General features: G+C 42.9%; 1 pseudogene; it reads right to left on the minus strand.

Moving 5' to 3' along the window:
* Nucleotides 1-5,636: 5,636 nt before the first annotated feature.
* Nucleotides 5,637-23,638, minus strand: LOC141407773 (uncharacterized; annotated as a pseudogene).

A 23,638-nucleotide genomic window follows, 5' to 3' on the forward strand; every position in this document is an offset into this window, starting at 1 on the left:
TGAAATTGAGGCAGTAATTAATAGCCTACTGATCAAAAAAGGCCCAAGACCAGGTGAATTCACAGCTGAATTCTACCAGATGTACAAAGAGGAGCTGCTAATATTCCTTCTAAAACTATTCCAAACAAATGAAAAGGGGAAATTCTTCCCTAAGTCATTTTATGAAGCAAGCATCATCCTGATACCAAAAACTGGGAAGAGACACAACAAAAAAAGAAAACTCCAGACCAACATCCCTGAGGAACATCAATGCAAAAATCCTCAATAAAATACCGGCAAACCGATTCCAGCAGCATATCAAACAGCTTATCCACCACCAAGTCAGCTTCATCCCTAGGACGCAAGGCTGGTTCAACATTTGCAAATCAATGAACACAATACATCACATAACCAAAACCAAAGACAAAAACCACATGATTATCTCAATAGATGCAGAAAGGCTTTTGATAAAATTCAACATCCCTTTATGTTAAAAACTCTCAATAAACTAGGTATTGGTGAAACACATCTCAAAATAATAAAAGCTATTTATGACAAACCCATAGCCAATAACTTGAATAGGCAGAAATGATAAGGTAGACATACTACTATTGCACCCTCACTAGACTACAGTGTAGTATAAACATAACTTTTATATGCAAAAGTTCTTTCATATGCAAAACACTTCGTCTGACTTGCTTTATGGCAGTGGTCTGGAACTGAATCCACAATATCTGAGGTATGCCACTATTTGAACTGAATACAACTGGTAGCTTATACTTTCCATTTTTACTTCTTCAGCAATCAATACACCAAAAACAAATTTTGCTGAATTTAAAGTACAGCAAGGTAATTATCTTCAAAGAGCCCCTAATTTAGTGGAGGAGAGAATACCTATAAAATGTAAAAACAATGCTGATAAAGACAAATGGCATAATAAGGGAATAGGTCGAATGGTTAAGAAGTGCACAAAAATAAAAATCACTCTATATTTAGAAGAACTGGAAAAAGCATCAGGAATGGTATCTTACTTTAACAAAATTTGTGAAATTCAAAAGGCTGACAGAAGTGATGGGCTCTGGGTATATGGAACAGGCTGAGAAAGAGCGGAGTGTAGAAATTTCCCAGATAATTGAGAAATACTTTTATGACTTGTATGCCTGAGAGGACATGGCAAACATAGTGCAATGTTAAGTCTACAGATTTGGAGTTGTTTCTAGCCTCCACTCCTGGTTATTTCCTACTGATTAGCTGTGTGACATTAATGAAGTCACTTAACATCCCTCAAATGGAGTTTTCCCATAGATGGAATGGGACTAGTAATACAATTGATTTACAGCTATTAAGATAGAATATTTTGTTAGTGGAAGAAAGAGATGGATAGATAAAAAGATGAGATAAGTCTGAGGAAAGAAATCAGGTCTTTTAGAGATGTACATTAGGGATTTAGAAATTCCTGCCATAGGCATGTAAAATTTAACTTGGATTACATGAACTGGTTAATGTACATGATACAATTAATTAATTAAATTCAGAAGAATTATTAATTTATGCTTACTAGGTTACCTATGACAATGAACTTTCTGACATTGAAAACTCAAAGGTAAGTAATAGCTACAATGTATTTCCCTATATAGTTGATATTTTACTAGATTCTACATGCTACTAGAACATTCAAGTAAACATAGTAGTTAAGATAGAGCAATGAGAATAAAATATTTCAAAATCTAATTGCCCTAATAACATTAATTTAATGTGATGTTAATATATTTTATATAATTAACATCATATAACAAAATGTATAATAAAATGTGCTTTATTATGACAAAACTATTCTTCCTTGACTGGATTTACAAACAGCTGACAGCAGTTACTTGCCCTATGACTTTTGTGGAGACCACAATCTGGTGGTTTACATTATTAATTTGTTTAGCGACTCATTTTCCTAACTAACTGAACTGAGGCAAAACTTACCAACTTCCAGAAATTAATATTTTATTCACTGAGTATTCCAGATAAAAAGGGAATTTTTGCTAGGATTTCGGTAATTGTCTTAATTTGCTTCATAATCATTAGAGTTTAAGAGAGGTAGTTAAGAACCAGGTGTGTATTCTAACAGGCACAGGTCATCAGCTGAATATATCTATAGCAGATTCAGCCTGTGTTAAGTGCCTCCTCAGTAAAATATGTGCACATGATTGCACTGTTGAAGGTGCATTATCAATAAAGATACCATGAAATTGCAAATCAATTCATAAAACACTCAAACTTTTTCTGAAGAATAGCTTTTTCTGTGTTTTAATTATTTTCTCAATGATAATGTTAGCTTTAAAAAGACACACTGAGGTGCCCCAATGCTTCCTCTCTTTGTAAGTTGTATCTTGGTAAGTATTCAGAACAAAAAATAAGCATACAAATTCTTTAAACTTCATTGTGGTAAAAGCTAAGACACAAATACACACACACTAGCCTAGGCCTACACTGGGTCAGGATCATCAATGTCAGTCTCCCATCTCCACATCTTGTCCCACTGGAAGGTCTTCTGAAGCAATACCACACATGGAGCCGTCATCTCCCATGGTAACAACGTCTTCTTCTGAAATATCTCCTGAAGGACCTGCCTCAGGCTGTTTTACAGTTAACTTTTTTTTTAATATAAGTAGAAGGAATGCCTTCTAAAAAAATGCCAAAAACCATAGTACACTAAATACATAAACCAGTAACACAGTTGCTCATCATTATCAACTTTTATGTATTAAGTACTTTTTTATTTTTATTTTTTGAGACTGAGTCTCGCACCAACTCTGGAGTGCAGTGGCGTGATCTCAGCTCACTACAAGCTCCACCTTCCGGGTTCACGCCATTCTCCTGCCTCAGCCTCACAAGTAGCAGGGACTACAGGGGCCTGCCACCACTCCTGGCTAATTTTTTCTATTTTTAGTAGAGACGGGGTTTCACCATGTTAGCCAGGATGGTCTCGATCTCCTGACCTCGTGATCTGCCCGCCTCGGCCTCCCAAAGTGCTTGGATTACACGCGTGAGTCACCACGCCTGGCCTGTATGTGTTATACTTTTACAGAAAGAGGAGCTCAGTAGGTTTGTTTATGCCATCATCACCACAAACACGTGACTACTGCCTTGCATTACAAGGTTAAGATGGCTATGCTGTCACCAGGCAATGAGAATATTTCAGTTTCATTATAATTTTATAGGACTACCCTGATACATACAGGCCATGGCTGGCAAAATGTTATGCAGTGCATGACTATATTACCTTGGAAGATATGGAGATAATATGCTGACACTCTCACCTGGTTCATGCGCCAGCAGGAGGAGGTCGCCCTCCAGAGACTGCAAGAGAAGGGGTAGAACTCCTCATTGCCCTGGCTGTTCCTCCACCACTTCCACCGAGACTGTGGTACAGCACCCGAAGCTTCCTATCCAGCCCAGCCCTGGCCGGGTAGGCCCCCCAGCGCTCCTACTCCCATCTTCCGGGCTCCTGGACTTGCTGCTGCTGCCACCACTAGCGTGGACGTCACTACAACCATTGCTGCTGTTGCCCTCAATGCACGGGCCCACCCTGCAAAGCTCCTACTACCTGGCCACGCCGCAGCCCTGCCCCCGCCATGGCCGCAGCTGGCGGTCCTCTTACCGTTCTGGCCCGCTGCAGTCTCCGTAGCTGCCACCAACCGCAGCCAGCCGAGCGGCAGCCCCAGGCCATCTGCAAGTTGCCAGCATGTAACTCCTCCTCCTCCTGGCATGGAACAGCTGGGCAGGCAAAGCCAAAAAGCCTAGAGGAGCACGCAAAGTGATAGCGTTAGAGCCTCACCTTCTCATCCTGGCCACTGGGTGGCAGGGGCTGGTCTCAGTGAAGGCACTCACATCCACCCTCCGAAGTCCCGCCTCTCCTTTTGGCCCAAGGGGACCAGGTACTGGGGCCTGGAGTGAAGACGGGTAACACCACGTTGCCTGGCTCCAATCCACAGGAACCGCTGGGCCCACCAGGGCTGCGCTCCTTGGGGAGCAGAACCAGCAGGAACTCAGACCCAGCCAGCCCTCCCACCCAAGCGCCGATTCCCGATCCTGATGCCTCCACCCACAGAGCCCTGTCCTCCCGTGGTGTCCGCTACTCAGTGTCTGTCGTGCCTACGGGTCCCAGGTGGTCTCTGCAACACAGAGAGAAAGGTCGTGGCCCCGGGAACCACAGCGGGTGTTGGGGCCTATGCCCTGCTCAGGATTCCTGCGGAAACGCTGCACGCTTGCTGCATTGGAGCAGGAGCAGGAGGAGATCGCCCTCTAGAGTCTGGAGTCCAGGGAGAGGAGGAAAGCTCCTTCCTTGGAGACCACTGCTGTTGCTGCAACCTCTGCTGCCACTGGCAGAACAGCCTCCGATAGCGCCCCTAACTCGCTGCCTGCTGTTGGCCCCGGGACAGTGCCCCCAACACCGCCCCTCGCCGCTGCAGTGTAGAACTCAATAGCGCCCCCAATCCGCCCCCACCTCCGACATCGCAGCACCAGAACACTTCCCCATCCTACCCCCTGCCGTGGGCCATGCAGCCACTGAGAGGACCCCTAACCCACTGCAAGCAGTGAAGCCCCAGGCAGAGCACAGCAACCTGCTCCCCGCCGTGAATAGTGCAGCCACGGATCCTTAAGGTCCGCAACCCCCTCCCCACGAGGAGTAGTGCAGCCCCACATAGCAGACAGCACCCCCCAACTATCCCGCAGCCACGGGGAATGATGCCCTGGATAGCGCACCCCACCAGCATCCCGCCATGGGCAGTGTAGGCCCCGTCAGCACCCCTAAGCGGTATGCCGCTGCCAGAAATATAATCCCCGATAGCGCACAAACCCGGCCCCCACCACAAACAGTGCAGCAGCTGATAGAGCCCCTAACTCGCCCCCACTGACCGCAGAGCAGCCCCCGAACGGTGCCCACAACCCACCCTACCACCCCGCCTGCCACCGGCCAGGTATCGCCCCCAAACTGCCCCTTCCTGCGGGGAGTTTATCTCCCAATAGCACACCCAACCCACCCTCTATCATGGACAGTGTGGCCCCCATAGCGCCTGAAACCACACCCTCCAAGCACCTACCTGCACCCCTCACTCCCCTGCCCCACCACCAGCAGTGTAGCACCGGATACTGCCTCTAACCTATCCCCGACACGGGCATTGCAACCCCCCATGGTGCCAACAAGCCCCGGCCATGGGCAGAGCAGCCCTGGAGAGCATCCCCACTCCGCTGTGGGCAATGAAGTCCGAGCAGTCAGGACCCCCACCAGTCCTCCCACCCCCAAGCCGCTGGCAGTGTAACCACTATAGCGGCCCAAACCTGGCCTCTGTCGGGGGCCGTGCAGCACCCAATAGCGCCCCCAACCAGCCCTATTGCTGCCAGCAATACAGACAAGATAGTGACTCCAATCCGCCGCCCCACACCGCCACCCCGCCCACACCCCCCCTACATCCCCCTGCTGCTGAGAGCATTGCAGTCCCGACAGCACACCTGAAACTAGTGACACCCAGAATAACACTCTAGTATTCCGAAATAGTGACGTTGGAATAACACCCCAACCATTCCCCGCTTCGGGCAGCCCCGGACAGCACACCTACCCCATAGCCTTTCTACGCTCTGGCCAGCTGCAGTGTCCATCGCTGTCACCAACCACAGCGAGGCGACCCAGTGAGGTGAGGGCCAGCGAGGCCAGCCACAGTCCCACAGGCTCTAGCCTCCAGCCTGTGGTAGGTACCTCCTCCTCCTTCCCTTCCTGTAGCCAGGCATGGAGCAGCTCTCACCACCAGCTGCCTCTCTCCATGGCCGCCACACACCAAGCAGTGGAAAACCCTGGCGCCACAGGCTCCAGGTTTTAGTGTGGGGGCAGACCTGGCTTCTGCCTTCTCTAAACTGCGAGTGCGAGAAACACACGGAATAACAGCAGAGCCCACAATGGCGTGACTCCCATTAGTATGCCTTATATACTGAGGTTGTACAGGCCCGGTTCCTGGACTTCATGTTCTGATTGGATGAGAGAAAACTGCTGTGCCTACTCTGATTGGACGTTATTTTCATGTTCTGATTGGATGAGAGCAAGTCTTAGACTAACCAATCAGAATGTGAAAATAAAGTCCAATCACAGTAGGCCTAGCTTTTTCCTCTCATCCAATCAGAACATGTAGTTCATAATCTCGGTATATAAAGCATGTTATTTGTGGCGTCTCACCATTCCAGCCTTGTCTGTGTCTGACTTCGTAGCTGCTCCTTTCCCAGCTTGGAGTAGGAGGTGCTGGCTGCGGCAGGCTGGAGGCTGGACCCTGTGGGGCTGTGGCTGTCCTCGCTGACTCGCCTCGCTGGCTTGCTTTGATCGCTGCAGTTGGTGGCAGCCGCGGACACTGCAGCTGGCCAGAGCATAGAAAGGCGTCAGAGTAAGTGCGCTATCCAGGGCTGCACTGCCCGTGGCCGGGGACGGTTTGGGGGCCCTATCTCCTCAGGTGTCACTGCCCGCCTTGAGTGGCTAGTTGGGTGTGCTATCTGGGGCTGTGCTGCCAGATAGCTTACAACCATTATTGCTTCTATGAAGTGATAGATTAATCCAATGTGATATAAGGAGTTCAGTGGTGTGTTTGGAATTTTGTATATGGTTGGTGTTGAGCTGGAACGCTTGCGTAATTGATGGCTGCTTTTGGGCCAACTATGGAGATGAGGTTTTTTACTCTGTATACAAGGTTTTTTCCTAATGTCTGAAGAGCTGTCCCTCTTTAGACTAGCAATTAAGTTTACAGGGGATTGAGTAGTTCTGTAGGTAAACTTAAGATTGAACTAAGATTCTGTCTTGGATAACCAGCTATCACCAGGCTCGGTAGGCTTGTCACCTCTATCCACGAATCTTCCCACTATTTTGCTGCAAGAGGGGTGCGCTGTTTCAGCTGTTTTTGGGTAGCTCGTCTGGTTTCAGGAAATTGAGCTTTAGTTCTCTTTGCGAAATTGTTTCTAGTTAATTCATTATGCAGAAGGTATGGGGTGAGTTCTTGCTATTTTGTGCTTGTTTGATATTTTTCGCTTTCCCTTACAGTACTGTATCTATAGCGCCAGGATAGAATTTCTATCGCCTATACTTTTGGATTGGTAAATGGTTTAGTGTAAATTAGTTTGGTATTAGTTTTGATTGGGTTTGGAGCTAGTGTTAGCTCGAGGCAATCAAATGGTATTGAGATCTTCCGGGTGTAAGCCGAATGCTTTATGTTAAGCTATGCTTTGATTTATCCAAGTGCACCTTCCAGTACACTTACCTTGTTACAACTTATCTCCTCCACATAAATATTGGGGTGTTTATTTAAGTTAGTCCTTAAATATACATGAGGAGAGTGACGGGCGGTGTGTGCGTGCTTTATGGCCTGGTTCAGTTAAGCACTCTGTTCTTAATTGACTGCTAAATCCTCCTTGGACTCTTAGGTTTCATAAGAGTTATCGTGGGGTTTTCTGGAGTGGAAAATGTAGCCCATTTTTTACCATCTCCTAGGCTACACCTTGACCTAACGTTTTTGCGGGGACGGTTATGCTAACTTTGTGGCCTTCTCAGGGTTTGCTGAAGATGGTGGTATATAGGCTGAGCAAGAGATGGTGAGGTGGATCAGGGTTTATCGATTATGGAACAGACTCCTCTAGAGGGATATGAAGCACCGCCAAGTCCTTTGAGTTTCAAGCTGTTGCTTGTAGTATTCTGGCGAGTAGTTTTGTTATTTTAATTATTGAGGTTTAGGGCTAAGCATAGTGGGGTCTCTAATCCCGGTTTGAGTCTTAGCTATTGTGTGTTCAGAATTTTTAAAGCCACTTTCGTAGTTTATTTTACATCAGCTGAGGTTTTACAATTTAGATGGAGTTTAGCTTTATTCGATTAGATCTTAAACACCCTTTACGCCGGTCTGTTAGCTTGAGTTAATCGTATGGCCCCGGTGGCTGGCAGGAAATTAACTAACCCTAATTGTAGCATAGCTTAGTTAAACTTTCGTTTATTGATAAAGGTTTGTCACTGCTGTCTCCCCGGGGGGGGGGGGGGGGGGTGTGGCTGAGCAAAGTGTTTTGAGCTGCATTGTGCATGCTTCATACTTACTCCATATGATCGTTGTGATTTATAGGGTGTCCTCACTGGGGCGGGGATGCTTGCATGTGTAATCTTGCTAAGAGTTAATGGAAAGGCTAGGACCAAACCTATTTGTTTATGGGGTATGTAAGTCCGTCTAAACATTTTCAGTGTCTTGCTTTAGGTGGATTAAGCTACGTAAACAGGAAAAAAGTATAGTTGTGAGGTTTTGTCTTTGGGGTTGTGGTATAAGGATACAGATTTAGTAGTGAGTAAATGCGTGGGAACGAGAAAGCAGGGAGAAGATGGAAATTGGTGTTAATAGTGGTAAGGTGAAGTAATTTTATATTGAGGGAATAGCAGTGGAAGTTGTGCATCGCTAAAAAATGAGAACGTAAGCTCTGGCTGGGCGGATGAAGGCTTTTGTTTTTGGGGTTTGGCAAAAGCGAGTTTTTAAGGGGAGAAGTCAGATGGGGGAGGAGGGGTTTGTTAAAAGTTTCTTGTGTTTTTGTAGTGTAATTAGGAATGGGCTGTAAAACAGTTATTAATATGTCTTAGAAGCAGGAATTAAATAACACCTTGTAGGAATCATGTGGGGCTAGGATATTGAACGTAGGTGCGATCCATAATGGCATGAACAAGGAATCAAAGACAGGCGCTGCGGGACGTGTTGTGGCGGGACTGGCTTTCTGCGATGGGGTCGCGTGCAGACCAGAGGTAAAAGAAACCAAATGCATGAAGAGCTCCCGTGACTGGTTAATAGGGTGATAGACCCGTGATCCATCGAGATGTCTTATTTAAGGGGAACGTGTGGGCGATCTTGATTGTATGGCCCTGAGGTAAGAACCAGATGCCGGATACAGTTCATTATAGCTACCCCCACGGTTTATGGGCCCGGAGCGAGGAGAGTAGCACTCTTGTGCGGGATATTGATTTCAGGGAGGATGGTGCACAAGGGAGGGGGGTATCCGTAGTGACGAGGATTTATTTAATCGGATGTGCTATGTCCGGCAAATGATGTGATGTACTATGTACAGTAAGTGGATAATTAAGTTGGTTGGTATTCAGGGTGGGGACATTTGGACTTTGAGGCTTAACAGAATGTGTTACAGTTGATTATGAGAATACTTGCTTGTAAATATGTTGGGGACTGTTAGTAAATATGTAATGATATGTGCTATGTACAGTTAATCATATATAGTACTATATAATATTCATGTTGGCTAGCAGTAATGCACGATTTACGTAAAAGTATATTAAAATAATTTAATACTGAAGTTGCATTTAAAGTTTGCACACCATAGAATACAGAAAGTAGTTCAAATTAGAATGCCAGTTTTGGGTGTTGGTGGTGAAGTTAAGTACTTTCTTTCTGAGTTGCCCTAGGGGAAGTTTTCCATTTCCAGTTTACAGGACTGGTGTACTGATTTGTACTACGAGGGCAGGTTCACTTGAGTAAGTTGTTTTTGGTTAGAGAGGCAAGTGGTATTAAGACTGAAATTGTGGTAAAGTATATTACGGATGCTACTTGTCCAATAATCAGAAAGGGCTGGTTTACTGATTGGCTTCTGATTCAGGTGAGAGTTAGTAGAATTGTGGTTAGGAGTCAAAATAGGGATTGGCTGAGTGGGCGGAATGCTATACTTTGTTGTTTAGATTTGTGGAGAATGGGTATGATTGCTAAGATAAGGATTGATAGGAGAAGTGGCAACACCCCTCCTAATTTATTGGGAATAGAGCGTAAAATTGCATATGTGATTAGGAAATATCACTCTGGTTTAATGTGTAGAGGAGTTTTTAGGGGGTTGGCTGGGATATAGTTATCTGGGTCACTTAGAAGGTCAGGTGAGAATAGTACTAATGTTATTAAGGCTATAAAGAGGAGGATTAGCCTAAGATATCTTTGATTGTGTAGTAGGGATGGAAAGTAATTTTGTCGGAGTGGGAGGAAATTCCGCAGGGGTTATTTGATCCTGTCTCGTGTAGGAATAATAGGTGCAGGGTTGTAAAGGCTGTGATAATAAAGGGTAGGATAAAGTGAAGGATGAAGAATCGTGTAAGAGTAGGGTTCTCAATGGAATACCCACCTGAAACTCATTGGACGAGGTTGGTTCTGATGTATGGAACTGCTGATAGTAGGTTTGTAATTACAGTGGCACCTCAGAATGATATTTGACCTCATGGGAGTACGTAGCCCATGAAGGCTGTTGATGTGGTTATGAGTAGAAGTGCAGTGCCAATGTTTCAGGTTTCTATAAGAAGATAGGAGCCATAATAGAGGCCTCGACCTACATGTAGAAAGAGACAGATGAATAATATAGAGGCACGGTTAGCGTGGAGATAGCGAAGGATTCAGCCGTAGTTTACGCCTCGGACGATGTGTGCAACTGAGGAGAAGGCGGAGGAAGTGTCTGGTGAATAGTGTATTGCTAGGAATAAGCCTGTAATAATTTGTAGAATTAGGCCGGTTGCAAGAAGTGAGCCGAAGATTCATCATATGGAAATGTTGGATGGGGTGAGTAAATCAATAAAGGTGTAGTTAATTATTTTTAAAATCGGGTTAGATTTGCGTGTTGGGATCTTTGGTGTTTTTGTAGTTGAAGTACAACGATGGTTTTTCATATCATTGGTCATGGTTGGAGTCCATGTGAGAACAATGGCATATATTTTATTTTTATTAAGTGTATTATTAGTCATGGGGTTTGTGGGGTTTTCTTCTAAACCACCTCCTATTTATGGAGGGTTAGCATTGATTGTTAGTGGTATGGTTGGTTGTGTAATTATTTTGAATTATGGGGGGACTTATATGGGTTTAATGATGTTTTTAATTTATTTGGGAGGCATAATAGTTGTTTTTGGTTATACTACGGTGATGGCTATTGAGGAATACCCTGAAGCATGGGGGTCAGGGTTTGAGGTTTTTGGAAGCTTTCTGATAGGGTTGGCGATGGAGGTGGGTTTAGTTTTATGAGTTTTAGATTTTGATGGGTTGGTAGTGGTGGTTAATTTTGATAATATAGGGAATTGGGTAGTTTTTGAGGGGGAGGGATCAGGGTTAGTTCGAGGAGATTCTATTGGTGCAGGTGCTTTATATGATTATGGGCGTTGATTAGTAGTGGTTTCTGGTTGAACGTAATTTGTTGGTGTATATATTATTATTGAGATTACTCGTGGTAATAGATTATGTTATTAGGAATAGAGTTAGAATAAGGGGAATAAGGAAAGAGAAGGAGTAAAACTTGATTATACCTTTCTGAGTGGTTGTGATGGTGGAGGTAATAGTGTGGATATGTGAAATTATTTTGGGCGTAGATTTTTCTAGTCAGATTGAGTCCAGTAAGAGGGAAGATAGGTTTTGGCTCATAAGTAGATTTTGGTAGAAGGTCATACGGTGGATTGTAGTGGGATAATATCCTAGTATATTAGGAAATTTAAATACATGTGATGGTATATTTATTTTAAGTTTGTTGGTTATGAGAGTAAGGTCTAGGGCTACTAGGAAGCCCAGAGCGGTTAGGTACAGGGCTGAGAGTTTTAGGTGGAGGGGCATTGTTGATTGGGGGAGTGAGGTAGGAGAGATGTTATTGGTGATGAGAAATCCTGCTAGCATACTGCCGATTGTGAGGTGTTTGATTGGGTTCAATAGGGTGGGGTTATTCTCGCTAATGTTGATTGAAGTTGGGAAGCGAGGTTGTCCTGTTAGTTTAGGAAGATAGTTCGGGTGCTGTATGCTCTTGTCAGGAATGTGGCAATGAGAGTGATAGATAGGGCTCAGGCGTTGATATATGACATGTTTGCGGTTTCGATGATAAGGTCTTTGAAGTAGAAGCCTGTGAGGAAAGGTATACCTGTGAGTGCTAGGTTGCCGATGATTAAGGAGGTTGAAGTAAGGGGTATTATTTTAAATAATCCTCCTATTTTTCGAATATCTTGTTGGTTGTTTAGGTTATGGATAATAGATCTGGAGCAGATGAATAGTATAGCTTTGAAGAAAGCATGAGTACAGATATGTAGGAATGCTCGATATGGTTGATTGATACCAATAGTAACTATTATGAGGCCCAGTTGACTTGAGTTGGAAAAGGCTACGATTTTTTTAATATCATTCTGTGTTAGGGCATAGACTGCTGTAAATATGGTGGTGATGGCTCCTAGGCATAGTGTGAGGCTTTGGATTAATGTATTATTTTCTATTAGAGGGTGGAAGTGGATGAGAAGGAACACCCTGGCGACAACTAGTGTGCTGGAGTGGAGTAAAGCTGAGACTGGGGTTGGTCCTTCTATGGCGGAGGGTAGTCAGGGGTGAAGATCAAATTGAGCTGATTTTCCTGTTGCTGCCAGGAGAAGACCTATAAGTGGGAGAAGACTTGGGTTGGAGTTTAGGACAAATATTTGTTGAAAGTCTCATGAGTTATAATGTAGGGTAAATCATATTATGCTTAGGATAAAGCCAATATCGCCGATGCGATTGTATAAGACTGCTTGAATGGCTGCTGTGTTGGCTTCTGTTCGACTGTGCCATCAGCCCATTAGCAGGAATGATATAATTCCCACGCCTTCCCAACCAATGAAAGGTTGGAAGAGGTTATTGGTGGTGATTAAAATTAATATAGTGGTGAGAAATGTAAGAAGATATTTAAAGAATTGATTAATATTTGGGTCTGAGCTTATATACCATAGTGAGAATTCTATAATAGACCAAGTAATGAACAATGTGATTGGGATGAATATCATAGAAAAGTGGTCTAATTTAAAGCTTAGTGTTAATTCTAATGTTTGGATTGTTATTCAGTGTCAGTTTGAAATAATTGCTTCTTGATCCAGGAAAATGTCTAGGACTGTGGGAAGGAGGCTGATGATAAAAGTATATATTATAGTTGTTTTTATGTAGGGCGGGTATGAGTGCTTTTTATTGGGTTTAATAAAAGTAATAGTAATCGGTAGGATTAGAGTAGTTAGTGTTATTACAGTGATGGAGGTATACATGGTTGTTACTTTTACTTGGAGTTGCACCAATGTTTTTGGTTCCTAAGACCAATGGATAGCTGTAATCCTTTAAAAGTTGGGAAAGCCGTATTTATTAAAAATGGAGGCATGGATTTGCAGTGCTTGCTAGCTTTCTCGGTAAATAAGAAGTGGTAGGCCTCTATGATTAGATTCACAATCTAATGTTTTGGTTAAACTATATTTACAAGAGGTAAAGCCTAGAATAATACTGGGGTTAAGGGACAGGAGGATAATAGGGGAGAGGTGCATAAATTGTAGTATGTTTTCTCGTGTAAAGGAAGGTTTTGTGTTAGTAATATGATATGTGAGTATTCCTCATTGTGTTGTGGTAAATATATAGAGGGAATAGAGGGCTGTGATCAGTATGTTAAGTCCTGTAAGTGTAATAGTGACATATGATCAGGAGAATGAGGTTATTATTACAAGGAGTTCCCCTACTAGGTTAATACTAGGGGGTAAGGCAATATTGGTAAGGTTTGCTGTAAATCATCAGAAGGTTATTAGTGGAAGTAGCGTTTGGAGTCCTCGGGAAAGTAGTGTGATACGGCTATGGGTTCGCTCATAGTTTGAGTTTGCTAGGCAAAATAGTATGGATGAGGTGAACCCATGGGCGATTTTTAAGAACAGTTGCACCAGTAAAGCTTTAGGGGGTTTGAAAGAGGGAGGCTATAATTACCAGGGCTATGTGACTTACTGAGGAGTATGCGATGAGTGATTTTAGGTCTGTTTGTCGAAGACAGGTTGAACTTGTTATGATTATGCCTCATAAAGATAGTATGAGGAAGGGGTAGGCTATGTATTCTGTTGTGGGACTAAGGATAGAGGTGATTCGTATTATGCCACTGCCACCTAGTTTCAGGAGTACTGCGGCGAGGACTATTGACCCAGCAATGGGAGCTTCAACATGGGCTTTGGGAAGTCATAAGTGTAAGCCTATAGGGGTATTTTTACTATGAAGGCTATTATGCATGCTAGTCAGGTAAGACTATAGGATCAGGTAGTTGTTAGTTTTTGAGCTACAAGCATTAGCAATGTGATGTTTAGTGAGCCTAAATTATTATAAGCATAGATTAGCATAATAGTAGGGGGAGAGAGCCGGCTAGTGTATAGAAGAGGAAGTATGTGCCTGGGTTAAGGCGTTCTGCTTGGCTGCCTCATCGGGTGATGATAATTAGGGTAGGAATGAGAGTGGTCTCAAATAGAATATAAAATATGATTAGTTCTGTAGCTATAAATGTGAAAATTAAAGAGATTTGTAGGAAGACCATTCTAGAGAGGTAAAACTTTTCTCGTGGAAGGGATTCATTGTGTAAGTGGTATTGGCTTGCTGTGATTATAAGAGGTAAGAGTCAGGCGGTTAATATTAGGAGGGATGTTGTTAGTGTGTCGGAAGATAAATAGGTTGAGTAGTTAAGGAGGTTGTTGCTGGTTTGGTTGAAAAATAACAGAGGGATAGTACTGATGATTAGACTATGCACAGTTAGGTTAATTCAGATTATGTTATTTTTGGAAAATCATGTTGTCGGTAGTAGTATAATTGTGGGGATCACTATTTTTCACATTGAAGTAAATTTAGGTTGTGGATATAGTCTATATCGTATGTGTTGGAGATTGAGATTAGTAGGGCAAGGCCAATCGCTGCTTCGCAAGCAGCAAATACTACTGGGCAATGGGTGTAATATTATAGGAAGGAATGTATGTTTGAAGCTGTAAGAGCACTTATAATAAATAATGATAGCATTATTCCTTCTAGGCATAGCAGGGAGGATATTAAGTGTGAACGATAGGTTAGCATGCCTAGGAGTGAGATTATAAATGCTAGTGTGATGCTTATATAGATGAAAGGCATTTGGTCAGTATGACTATCATAATCTAATGAGTCGAAATCATTTGTTTTGTTTAAACTACTTAGCAATTCGGCTCAATCTAGTCCTTTTTGAGTTCATTCGTAGGTCAGACTGAGAGTTAGAAGAATAATTAGTATAATTGACGATTTAAGCATAGTTGGAAGCTCTGTTGTTTGAAGGGCTCATGGTAGGGGTAGTAGTAGGGCGATTTCCAGGTCAAATAGTAGAAAAGTAATGGCAACTAAGAAAAATTTTATGGAGAAAGGAATACGGGCAGGGTTTAATGGGTTAAAGCCACATTCATAAGGATTGGTTTTTTCTGCATAAGAATTCAGTTGAGGTAGTCAGAATATGATGATTATTAGTAGTAGGGTTAGAAGAGTGTTAGTCATTAGGGTCAATACTAGGTTAATTACTCTTTTTCGAATATTATCGAAACTAGTTGATTGGAAGTCCACTGTACTAGTTATACTAAAAGAATAGGACCCTCATCAGTAGATAGAAACATAGAGGAATAATCAGATGACGTCTACAAGATGTCAGTATCAGGCAGTGGCTTCAAAGCCAAAGTGGTGGTTTGATGTGAAATGATAGAATAGTTGACGGATAAGGCAAGTAATAAGGAATGTAGATCCAGTGATAACGTGAAGTCCGTGAAAGCCTGTAGCAACAAAGAATGTTGAGCCATAGATACCATCGGAAATAGTAAAGGGTGCTTCCAAGTACTCTGAGATTTGTAGTAGGGTGAAGTAAATGCCTAGTAGGATCGTAATGAGTAGAGCTTGAATTATTTGTTTTCGACTACTCTCTATCAGACTATGATGGGCTCAGGTGATTGTAACCCCAATGCAAGTAGTACAGAGGTGTTTAAAAGAGGTACTTGTAGTGGATTTAGGGGAGTAATTCCTGTTGGTGGTCAGTGTCCTCCTAGGTGTGGGGTAGGAGCGAGGATTGAGTGGTAGAATGCTCAGAAGAAACCAGTGAAGAAAAGAATTTGTGAGATGATGAATAGGACCATTCCATAACGAAGGCTTTTTTGGACAGGTGTTGTATGGTGGCCTTGGTAAGTACTTTCTCGGATGATGTCACGTCACCATTGGTATAGGGTTAATATATTGGTTAGTAGGTCTAGTATTAATAGAGTGGTGGAATGAAAGTGGAATCATATAATTAAGCCAGATGTTATTAGGAGAGCTAATAGAGCTCCTGTTAGTGGTCAGGGGCTGGGTTTAATTATGTGGTAGGCATGAGATTGGTGGGTCATTAGGTGTTATCTAGGTGTTATCACGTAGATAAAGGCTAACTAATAGTGTGAAAACATAGGCTTGGATCAGGGCTACTGCGATTTCTAGGATAGTCAGTAGTACTAGGAGTATGGAGATTAGTGAGGTAGCAGGGAGGTTGATGGCTGATAATGCTAGTGCAGCACTTCCTATTAGGTGCATTAGTAAATGGCCAGCTGTGATGTTAGCAGTTAAACGTACAGCTAGGGCCACTGGTTGAATAAGTAGGCTAATTGTTTCAATAATTACTAATATACGAATAAGGAGTGTGGGTGTACCTTGTGGCAGAAAATGGGCTAGAGAGCTTTTAATTTTGAAGCGAAGACCTATAACTACTGTTCTTGCTCACAGGGGAATTGCTATAGCTAGATTTATAGATAGTTGGGTGGTGGGTGTAAATGAGTGAGGTAGAAGTCTGAGAAGGTTAGTTATTGTAATAAAAATAATTAAAGACATCGGCATCAAGGATCAGGTTTGTCCTTTAGTATTATGGGTTGTTATTATTTGTTTTAGAGTGAGTTGGATTAGGTTTTGTTGAATAGTAATTAATCAGTTATTAATAAGGCACTTGGAGGTTGGAAGTAGTAATGTGGCGAGTAGGCTGATGGGTACTGCAGCAGGCTGGCCTAGGATTGTTGGAGCGGTAAATGGAGTAAATAGATTTTCGTTCATTTTAATTGTCAAGGGTTGTTGTAGGTTTGTGTACTGGGGGTTTTTTGTAAGGGGGGTGAATAGTAATTTGTGTTTAGTAGTTTTAATTGTGTAATAAGAAATAGTGTGGGGAGTATAGTTATGATAATAGTAAGTCATGTGGATGTATCTAGTTGGGGCATTTCACTGTAGAGAGGAATGTTTCTCTCGATCTTCAACTTAAAAGATTAATGCTAGAGTAGCTGTACAGTGTATCGGTAAGAATATTTTGTAGAGAGTTGTGGAGTGAGGTGTGTTAGAAGTGGGGGGCGGTCTATAGGGTAAATACGGGTCCTATTTCAAAAATTTTTAGTGGAATTAATTCTGCGACAATAGGTATAAAGCTATGGTTGGCACCGCAGATTTCTGAGCATTGTCCGTAATAGACGCCTGGTCGTATAGCGGTGAATGTAGTTTGATTTAAGCGTCCAGGAACTGCATCTGTTTTCAGGCCTAGGGTAGGAATTGTTCATGAGTGTAGAACGTCCTGAGATGTGATTATCATATGGACGGGGGCTTCAATTGGAAGAACTACTCGATTGTCCACTTCTAGTATTCGAAGGTCTCCTGGGTTTAAGAACAGCGGTGGGAGTATATAAGAGTTAAAGATCAGTCCCCCATAGTCTGTATATTCGTAGGTTCAGTATCATTGGTGTCCAATTGATTTGATAGTAAAAGAAGGGTTGTTGATCTCATCTGTTAAGTATAGGATGCGTAGGGATGGAAGAGCAATTAGGATTAAAATGATTGCGGGTGAGATAGTTCAAATGGTTTCTATTTCTTGAGCGTCTGTGATATTGGTGTTGGTTAATTTTGTCGTAAGGGTTGAAGATAGGACGTATAATACTAGGAAGCTAATTAAGGATACGATTATAAAAGTGTGGTCATGAAAAGTGATTAATTCTTCTATGCTAGGAGATGTGGCGTCTTGTAGGCCTAGTTGAACTGGGTGAGCCATAAATAGGGTTTAACCTATGACTTAGCTTTGACAGAGCTATGAAATAGTTTTTCTAATATCTTATTGAAAAAGTTGCAGAGGTTGCAGGGTTGGCTTGAAATCAGTTTTAGGAGGTTTGATTCCTTCCTTTTTCGCATAGTTTAATGTAGGCTGGTTCTTCAAATGTGGGATAGGGTGGAGGGCAACTGTGTAGTCATTCTAAGTTGGTGGAAGATTGTTCAATTAATAAGACTTTATGCTTTGAGGCAAAGGCTTCTCAGGTTATATAAATTATTAATACTACTGCTACTAGGGAGATGAAGGAGCCTATAGATGATATAATATTTCATGTGGTATAGGCATTGGGGTAGTCAGAATAGCGTCGGGGTATTCCGGATAAGCCAAGGAAATGTTGTGGGAAGAAAGTTAAATTTACACCTACAAATATAATGGTGAAATGAGCTTTAGCATAAGTTTGGTCTAGAGTGTAGCCTGAAAATAAGGGAAATCAATGAATAAAACCTCCTATGATAGCGAATACAGCTCCCATTGACAGGACGTAGTGAAAGTGTGCTACAACATAGTATATGTCGTGTAGTACAATATCTAGTGATGAGTTTGCTAGTACGATACCGGTCAAGCCCCCCATAGTAAAAAGAAAGATAAAGCCCAAGGCTCAAAGTATTGCAGGGGATCATTTGATATTGCCTCCTGAAGCATGGCAAGTCAGCTAAAGACCTTAACGCCAATGGGGATTGCAATAATTATAGTGGCAGAAGTAAAGTAGGCTCGTGTGTCTACGTCTATACCCACTGTAAACATATGATGGGCTCATACAATAAAGCCTAAAAACCCAATTGATATTATAGCTCAAACTATACCTATAGCCAAATGGTTCTTTTTTTGTGGAGTAATATGTTACAATATGGGAAATTATCCCAAACCCAGGCAGCATGAAGATATAGACTTCGAGATGGCTGAAGAATCAGAATAAGTGTTGATATAAGATAGGATCCCCTCCTCCAGCAGGATCAAAGAAGGTAGTGTTTAGATTTCGGTCTGTTAGTAGTATAGTAATGCCGGCAGCTAGTACTGGTAGGGAGAGGAGTAGAAGGATGACTGTGATTAATACTGATCAAATAAATAAGGGGGTTTGATATTGAGATATTTGCAGGGGGTTTTATATTAATGATAGTGGTAATGAAATTGATAGCTCCTAGAATGGAGGAGATGCCTGCTAGGTGAAGTGAGAAGATAGTTAGATCTACAGAAGCTCCTGGGTAGGAGAAAGTTCCTGCTAAAGGAGGATAAACTGTTCAGCCTGTTCCAGCACCGGCTTCCCCTATGGCAGATGCCAGTAATGGTAGAAAGGAGGGGGGAAGAAGTCAGAAACTTATATTATTTAGGCGAGGGAATGCTCTGTCAGGGGTACCAGTCATTAGAAGTACTAATCAATTTCTGAAGCCTCCAATTATGATGGGTATGACTATAAAGGAGATTATGATGAATGCATGGGCTGTAACAATAACGTTATAGATATGGTCGTTGCCTAGTAGGTTGCCTGGTTGACCTAATTCAGCTCAAATAAGAAGGCTTAGAGCTGTGCCTATGATTCCAGCTCATGTGTCGAACAGTAGGTAAAGAGTTCCAATATCTTTATGGTTTGTTGAGAATAACAGTAGACGAGCATAGGTGGGAAAAAGGAAGGGGAGGCGGGTAAAATGGCTGAGTAAGCATTAGGCTGTAAACCTAAAAACAGAGATTAAGTCCTCTTTTTACCAGCCCCGAGGTAATTTTCATGTTTAATTGCAAATTCAAAGGGGCAGCTAATTTCTGCTGGGGCTTCTCCCGCCTTTTTTCCCCTGAGGCGGGAGAAGTAGATTAAAGCCAGTTGGTTAGGGTATTTAGCTGTTAACTAAAATTTTGTGGGTTTGAGTCCCATTAATCTGGTAAGAGCTTAGCTTAATTAAAGTAATTGATTTGCATTCAGTTGATGCAGAGCAGAATCTGCAGTCTTTGTCTCAGAAATTAAGCATGGTTTGACTTACTAAGGGCTTTGAAGGCCCTTGGTCTTTCTTAACCTAAATTTCTAGAAGATGGCTAAGGTTAGTGGGGAAGTTGTTAAGAGGAGGGTGGTGAGGATAATGAGTGGGGGGATGAGAAGTGTGGGTTTTGTTCTTTCGCATTGTCATTTTATTTTTGTATTGTTGGATGTAGGAAGTAGTGTTATGGAAGTGGTGTAGATTAGGCGTAAGTGTATGAGTTGATCATAACGGAATCGGGGGTATGCTGTTTGGATTCATAAAAATAAAGAGGTTAGGAAAAGTGTTTTGGTGGCAAAGCATGTCGTAAATAGCTCTGGGGAGTGAATAGAGTACAATGTGCCTAGGAAGATTGTGGTTGTTAGAGCATTTATTATAATAATATTTATGTATTCAGCCATAAAGAACAGAGCGAATGGACCTGCGGCATATTCAATGTTAAAGCCCGAGACTAGTTCTGATTCGCCTTCTGTGAGGCCAAAGGGAGCTCGGTTTGTTTCAGCTAATGTGGAAGTGAATCGTATTGTAGTCAGGGGTCATGATGGTAGGAGGAGTCAGAGATACTCTTGTGTTGTGATAAGTATATGAAGATTAAATGAGCTGCTTATCAATAAGATTGACAAGAGAATAATAGCGAAAGTAAGTTCGTATGAAATTGTTTGGGCGACAGCTCGTAATGCTCTGATTAGTGCATAGTTTGAGTTTGATGCTCATCCTGATCATAAAATAGAGTAGACGGTTAGGCTAGATGTAGCTAGGATAAATAAAAGTCCCAGGTTAAAGTTAATTAGTGGGTGGGGTATAGGGAGAGGAGTTCATAGGAGAAGAGCAATGGAAAAGGCCAAGGCTGGTGCGGTAATGTAGAGAATGGTAGTAGATGTTGAAGGTTTTAAGGGCTCCTTGGCGAATAATTTTATTGCATCAGCAAAGGGTTGCAGTAATCCATAAGGGCCAGCAATATTTGGCCCTTTACATAATTGTATATAGCCTAATAATTTTCGTTCAATAAGCGTGAGAAATGCCATAGCAGCTAGTACAGATATAACAAGGAGTAGAAGGTTTGTTGTTGATACGGTGTTAAGAAGAGGAGTTGAACCTCTGATTGTAAAGTTTTAAATTTTATGCAATTGCCGGGCTCTGCTATCTTAACAAACCCTGTTTTTGGGTTGAGTGGGTGTTATTTTGTTAGATTGAGATTAGGTCATCTATGGAATGAGGGCACTTTATGAAGTGGGCCTTACTTCTCTTGTCCTTTCGTACAGGGAGAAATATAGAATAGATAGAAACCGACCTGGATTGCTCCGGTCTGAACTCAGATCATGTAGGACTTTAATCGTTGAACAAACGAACCCTTGATAGCTGCTGCACCATTAGGATGTCCTGATCCAACATCGAGGTTGTAAACCCTATTGTCCATATGGACTCTGGAATAGGATTGCACTGTTATCCCGAGGGTAATTTGTTCCGTTGGTCAAGTTATTGGATCAATTATAGGTGTTAGTCCGTTTTGGCTTGTGTAGCCTTAGCATAGGTTGTTTGGAGGTTTAGTTATGCTCCGAGGTCACCCCAGCCAAAATTTTTAATGCAGGTGTAATGGTATAAGGGTCGGTAGATTTATGTAGTTTTAATTGCATTAATAAATTAAAGCTCCATAGGGTCTGTTCGTCTTATTGTTTCCTGCCCACCTCTTCACGGGCAGGTCAATTTCACTGGTTGAAAGTAAGAGACAGTTGAACCCTCGTGGTGCCATTCATGCGAGTCCCCATTTAAGGAACAAGTGATTATGCTACCTTTGCACAGTCAGGGTACCACGGCCGTTAAACATGTGTCACTGGGCAGGCAGTGCCTCTATTACTGGTAATGCTAGAGGTGACGTTTTAGGTAAACAGGTGGGGTTGAGTTTGCTGAGTTCCTTTTACTTTTTTTTTAACCTTTCCTTAAGGCATGCCTGTGTTGGGTTAACAGTATGAGAAGTACTGGCTTGTTTGTATGTATTAGTACTGGGCTGTTAAGTATCGGTGAAGTTTTTCGGTCTGATTTAGGCTTATGCGGTGGAGAAAATGTTCATGTTACTTATATTTCTGATGGCTTCAATCTCATTACTTGTTACCAATCTGTTCTGGTCTTGCACGTTTTTACTGTTCAACCTAAGTAGGTTGTATGCATCTAGAAATTTGTCAATTTCTACTAGGCTTTCCAATTTGTTGGCGTATGATAGCCAGTTATGATCCTTTGAATTTCTGAAGTATCAGTTGTAATGTCTTCTTTTTTATCTGTTGTTTTTGTTTGAAACTTGTGTTTTTTCTTAGCCTGGTTAAAAGTTTGTCAATTTTGTTTAGCTTTCCAGAAAGCCAAGTTTTTGTTTAATCTTTTGTACTTTTTTATTTAAATTTTATTTCTGCTGTGATCTTATTTTCTTATTTTCTTCTTTTGGGTTTAGTTTGTCCTTACTAGTTCTTTAAGATATATTGTTTATTTGAAGTTTTTCTTTTGTTTGGATGGTAGGCACTTCTAGCTATAAATCTCTGCCTTTGTACTGCTTTCTGTGTAACGTAAGTTTTGTTGTATTGTGTTTTCATTACCATTTGTTTCATAAAATTTTTCAATTTCTGTCTTAGTATCTTCATTGACCCACTAGTCATTCATTCAGGAGCATGTTGTTTAACTTGATGTGATTGTATGGTTTTCAAAATTACTCTTCTTACTGATACCTAGTTTTATTCCTTTGTAGTCAAAGAAGATGGCCATGGAGACAGCAGCGTGGTTAAAGTGGTAGGAGCCGGCCATCAGCGAGAGCTGCTCCGGGCCTGGCTGCTGAGTGCTAGAGCCTGCGGCCCAGTGGCTTCCTTCACCGTGGTTGGTGGTGGCGGTGACAGACACTGCAGCATGACCAGAGTGGTAGGGCAGGGGCTATCGGGGCTACACTTTTCGCAGGGTGGGGTGGGTAGGGGGCACTATCCAGGGTGTCATTGCCTGCATTGGGGGTACTAGTTGGCAGCACTGTACAGGGCTGCACTGCCTACAGTGCAGGGGGTGGGTTATAGGCACTTTCTGGGGCCACAATGCCCATGGAGGAGGACAGGTAAACGCACTGTCGGGTATACGCTGGTGGCGGCGTTGGGGGATGGAGGTGGGGTGCGCTATTGAGGGCAGGACTGGCCGTGAAGCGGGGGTGAGTTCGGTGCTATCGGGCTGCACTGCTGGCAGCAGTCAGCAGAGTTGGCAGCAACAGTGTGGCATCCAAGGAAGGAGCGGTTCTGCTCTCCCTGGACGCCACACTCCAGAGGGCCACCTACTCTTGCTCATACTGGAGCACGGCAGGCACACAGTGTTTCCGTGGGAATCCTGAGCGTGGCAGAACCCCCACACCCACCGTGGCTCCTGGGACCGTGCACTCTGGGTCTGTGCCTTAGAGGCTGCCAGGCGCCCCGGGTATGCAGTAGCAGACACCATGGGGGAAAGGGCCCTGTGCGTGGAGATATCCAGAACAGGAATTGGCACCTGGGTGTGGAGGGCTGGGCTGGGTCTGAATTTTTCTGCTGCTCCTGTTCCTCGAGGATTGCAGCCCCAGTGGACCCAGTGGTTCCTGTGGAGTGGGGAGCTGGGCGCTGTGGTGTCTCCAGCACCCACTCCAGGCCCCAGTTCCTGGCCAGCTTGGGCCAAAAGGAGAGGCTGAACTTTGGAGGGTGGGTGCGAGTGCCTATGCTGAAATTGGCCCCTGCCACCCAGTCCCTGGCATGACAAGTTAAGGCTCTTAATGCTACCACCACTCGCAT

The sequence above is a fragment of the Macaca fascicularis genome, chromosome 10, assembly GCF_037993035.2.
Source record: "Macaca fascicularis isolate 582-1 chromosome 10, T2T-MFA8v1.1".
Classification (NCBI taxonomy): domain Eukaryota; kingdom Metazoa; phylum Chordata; class Mammalia; order Primates; family Cercopithecidae; genus Macaca; species Macaca fascicularis.